The sequence below is a fragment of the Pelophylax lessonae genome, assembly GCF_965119305.1.
Source record: "Pelophylax lessonae genome assembly, chromosome: 6".
NCBI lineage: Eukaryota > Metazoa > Chordata > Amphibia > Anura > Ranidae > Pelophylax > Pelophylax lessonae.
Genome location: NC_138773.1, coordinates 3,320,598 through 3,326,614, shown reverse-complemented (window position 1 = coordinate 3,326,614; position 6,017 = coordinate 3,320,598).

The window sequence follows — 6,017 nt, the reverse complement described above, 5'->3', positions numbered from 1 at the left end:
AACTCCTATGTCGTCAGCTCCATCTAGTGGCCAAAATGTATATTTTCTCATTGAGATATTTCAGAAGGTTATACCACATTTTGGCCACTAGATGGAGCTGATGGTATATTTTTTTCATTGAGATATTTCAGAAGTTTATACCACATTTTGGCCTCTCGATGGCCAAACCGAAACATCAAATTCAGCAATACTAGTGGAGTCCCTTGAAATATTTAAGTCAACTGCGGTCACCCACCATCAACCACCCAGTACAAAGCTCTTCCGTCATCAAACACAGAGTAAAAAGCTCTTCCCCCATCAACCATCTAGTATAAGACGCTTACCTCATTACCTCCATAGTACAAAGATCTTCCCTCATCAACTCCCCAGTACAAAGTTCTTCCCCATCAACTCCTCAGAACAAAGCTCTTCCCTCATCAACTACCCAGTACCAAGCACTTTCCCCATCAACTGCCCAATGCATAGTTCTTCCCCCATTAACTCCACAGTACAAAGCTCTTCCCTCGTCATCAACTCATCCGTACAAAGTTCTTCCCCTATCAACTCCCTAGAACAAAGCTCTTTCCCCTTCAACTCCCCAATACAAAGCTCTTCTCCCATCAACTGCCCAGTGCAAAGTTCTTCCCTCATCAACTACCCAGTACCAAGCACTTTCCCCATCAACTGCCCAATGCATAGTTCTTCCCCCATTAACTCCACAGTACAAAGCTCTTCCCTCGTCATCAACTCATCCGTACAAAGTTCTTCCCCTATCAACTCCCTAGAACAAAGCTCTTTCCCCTTCAACTCCCCAATACAAAGCTCTTCCCCCATCAACTGCCCAGTGCAAAGTTCTTCCCCCATCAACTCCCCAGTTCAAAGCTCTTCCCTCATCAACTACCCAATACAAAGTTCTTCCCCCATCAACTCCTCAGTATAAAGTTCTTCCCTCGTCATCAACTCATCCGTACAAAGTTCTTCCCCCATCAACTCCCCAGTACACAGCTCTTCCCCCATCATCTGCCCAGTGCAAAGTTCTTCCCCCATCAACTCCCCCGAACAAAGCTCTTCCCCCATCAACTCCCCAGAACAAAGCTCTTCCCCCAACAACTTCCCAAAACAAAGCTTTTCCCCCAACAACTCCCCAGAACAAAGCTCTTCCCCCATCAACTGCTCACTATAAAGTTCTTCCCCCATCAACTCCCCAATACAAAGTTCTTCCCCCATCAACTCCCCAATACAAAGTTCTTCCTCATCAACTCCTCAGTACAAAGTTCTTTCCCTATCAACTCCCCAATACAAAGTTCTTCCCCCATTAACTTGCCAGAACAAAGCTCTTCCCCCATCAACTCCTCAGTACAGATTTCTTCCCCATAAAGTCCCTAGTACAAAGTTCTTCCCCCATCAACTCCCCAATACAACGTTCTTCCCACCATCAACTCCCCAATACAAAGTTCTTCCCACCATCAACTCCCCAATACAAAGTTCTTCCCCATTAACTCCTCAGTAAAAAGTTCCTCGCCTATCAACTCCCCAATACAAAGTTCTTCCCCCATCAACTCCCCAGTACAAAGTTCTTCCTCTATCAAGTCCCCAATACAACATTCTTCCCCCATCAATTCCCGAATACAACGTTCTTCCCACCATCAATTCCCCAATACAACGTTCTTCCCCATCAATTCCCGAATACAAAGTTCTACCCCCATCAATTCCCGAATACAACGTTCTTCCCACCATCAACTCCCCAATACAAAGTTCTTCCCCCATCAATTCCCGAATACAACGTTCTTCCCACCATCAATTCCCGACTACAAAGTTCTTCCCACCATCAACTCCCCAATACAACGTTCTTCCCCATCAACTCCTCTGTACAAAGCTCTTACCCCATCAACTCCCCAATACAAATTTCTTCCCCCATTAACTCCCCAATACAAAGTTCTTCCCCCATCAACTCCCCAGTACAAAGCTCTTGCCCCATCAACCCACCAGTACAAAGTTCTTCCCCCATTAACTCCCCAATACAAAGTTCTTCCCCCATCAACTCCCCAGTAAAAAGCTCCTCCCCCCTCAATCCCCCAGTGCAAAACTATTCCCTTATCAACTGCCCAGTACAAAGCTCCTCCCCCATAAACTCCACGGTGCAAAACTCTTGACTAGCGTAGAACAGATGTCCTTATCAAACCTGGCTGAAACGGCCAACCCACCACCCGCTTGCACCCTTTTCCCTTTACCTTATCCCAATAATCGAGACGACACCGTAAGTGGAATAAAATTGGCCATAGCAGCCCTTTTATTAACCAATTTCAAATTAAATTAACATAAATTAACATAAAGGAAAAAAACATTCCTTAAAACAGAAACGTCAAAAACAGTTTAAGCTTTTGTTGGTCTTTGAGGCCCCCCATTTTAATGTTCAGATAAATACTACACTGCGGGCCCACTTAAACATAATAGGCCTCCAGCCGCAAAACTCCAGCTCTGAGACAACACTCTACCCGCAGTGTACCCATGTTTCCTTCCAGTCAACTGACCTCAACTGGAACGCACCAGAGGGAACCTACCACCAGTGGGTCCCGAACCATTATCTTGCCTTAAAGGTTCTTGCACCTGCCAGCAAAGACCAACAAAAAGACGCCACAGCTGCCACGACATCCCAGGCAAACCTGTAAAAAACAAATAAAAAGAACAAAACCCCCCACCTAGGATCCAACAAATAGAGGTTAAACAGTAGGGCGGGAGGGAGGGACGCTTCTGCTGCCGAGTGAGGGGATTTTGGCGCCCCCCAGCAGATCCCACCTCTTCCTGCCTGCCAGCCCCACCCCCCCCTGAGCTAGCTAAACAGCCTAGGCTCCCCCCATTACCACTGCTAACTTTTTGTTCCTGACTTAACCCCTACACTCCCCTGTCCACTTAGTCATGCTGGCCCTATGCTATCTCTCCGCTCCTGCTCCGGGCCTCCCTTTCCTTATCAACAAACCAGTACAAAGCTCTCTCCCCCAATACAAAGCAATTCTTCCATCAACCCCAAATACGAAACTCTTCCCTTATCAATTCCCGCCCCCCCCCCCCAAGTTCTGGGAACGCCTGCCCCACCCTGCTTTCCCTCTACTGCAACGCACCTGTAATATGATACATGGGGGGATCACACACCTGTACTATGATACATGGGGGGGTCACACACCTGTACTATGATACATGGGGGGTCACACACCTGTACTATAATACATGGGAGATCACACACCTGTACTATGATACATGGGGAGATCACACGCCTGTACTATGATACATGGGGAGATCACACACCTGTACTATGATACATGGGGGGGTCACACACCTGTACTATGATACATGGGGGGGTCACACACCTGTACTATGATACATGGGGAGATCACACACCTGTACTATGATACATGGGAGATCACACACCTGTACTATGATACATGGGGGGATCACACACCTGTACATTGATACATGGGGGGATCACACACCTGTACTATGATACATGGGGGGATCACACACCTGAACTTTGATACATGGGAGATCACACACCTGTACTATGATACATGGGGAGATCACACACCTGTACTATGATACATGGGGGAGATCACACACCTGTAATATGATACATGGGGGGATCACACACCTGTACTATGATACATGGGGGAGATCACACACCTGTAATATAATACATGGGGAGATCACACACCTGTACTATGATACATGGGGATCACACACCTGTACTATGATACATGGGGAGATCACACACCTGTAATATGATACATGGGGGGATCACACACCTGTACTATGATACATGGGGGATCACACACCGGTACTATGATACATGGGGAGATCACACACCTGTACTATGATACATGGGGAGATCACACACCTGTACTATGATACATGGGGAGATCACACAGCTGTACTATGATACATGGGGGATCACACACCTGTACTATGATACATGGGGAGATCACACACCTGTACTATGATACATGGGGGGATCACACACCTGTACTATGATACATGGGGGATCACACACCTGTACTATGATACATGGGAGATCACACACCTGTACTATGATACATGGGGGATCACACACCTGTACTATGATACATGGGGAGATCACACACCTGTACTATGATACATGGGGAGATCACACACATGTACTATGATACATGGGGAGATCACACACCTGTACTATGATACATGGGGAGATCACACACCTGTACTATGATACATGGGGAGATCACACACCTGTACTATGATACATGGGGAGATCACACACCTGTACTATGATACATGGGGGATCACACACCTGTACTATGATACATGGGGAGATCACACACCTGTACTATAATACATGGGGGATCACACACCTGTACTATGATACATGGGGAGATCACACACCTGTACTATGATACATGGGGAGATCACACACCTGTACTATGATACATGGGGGATCACACACCTGAACTATGATACATGGGGGGGATCACACACCTGTACTATGATACATGGGGGATCACACACCTGTACTATGATACATGGGAGATCACACACCTGTACTATGATACATGGGGGAGATCACACACCTGTACTATGATAAATGGGGAGATCACACACCTGTACTATGATACATGGGGGATCACACACCTGTACTATGATACATGGGGAGATCACACACCTGTACTATGATACATGGGGAGATCACACACCTGTACTATGATACATGGGGAGATCACACACCTGTACTATGATACATGGGGGGATCACACACCTGTACTATGATACATGGGAGATCACACACCTGTACTATGATACATGGGGAGATCACACACCTGTACTATGATACATGGGGAGATCACACACCTGTACTATGATACATGGGGAGATCACACACCTGTACTATGATACATGGGGGGATCACACACCTGTACTATGATACATGGGGAGATCACACACCTGTACTATGATACATGGGGAGATCACACACCTGTACTATGACACATGGGGAGATCACACACCTGTACTATGATACATGGGGGAGATCACACACCTGTACTATGATACATGGGGGAGATCACACACCTGTACTATGATACATGGGGGGATCACACACCTGTACTATGATACATGGGGGGTCACACACCTGTACTATGATACATGGGGGATCACACACCTGTACATTGATACATGGGGGTCACACACCTGTACTATGATACATGGGGGATCACACACCTGTACTATGATACATGGGGGGATTACACACCTGTACTATGATACATGGGAGATCACACACCTGTACTATGATACATGGGGGGATCACACACCTGTACTATGATACATGGGGAGATCACACATCTGTAATATGATACATGGGGGATCACACACCTGTACATTGATACATGGGGGGATCACACACCTGTACTATGATACATGGGGGGATCACACACCTGTACTATGATACATGGGGGATCACACACCTGTACTATGATACATGGGGGGATCACACACCTGTACTATGATACATGGGGGGATCACACACCTGTACTATGATACATGGGGGATCACACACCTGTACTATGATACATGGGGAGATCACACACCTGTACTATGATACATGGGGGGATCACACACCTGTACTATGATACATGGGGAGATCACACACCTGTACTATGATACATGGGGGATCACACACCTGTACTATGATACATGGGGGGGATCACACACCTGTACTATGATACATGGGGGATCACACACCTGTACTATGATACATGGGGGAGATCACACACCTGTACTATGATACATGGGAGATCACACACCTGTACTATGATACATGGGGAGATCACACACCTGTACTATGATACATGGGGGGATCCCACACCTGTACTATGATACATGGGGGATCACACACCTGTACTATGATACATGGGGGATCACACACCTGTACTATGTTACATGGGAGATCACACACCTGTACTATGATACATGGGGAGATCACACACCTGTACTATGATACATGGGGAAATCACACA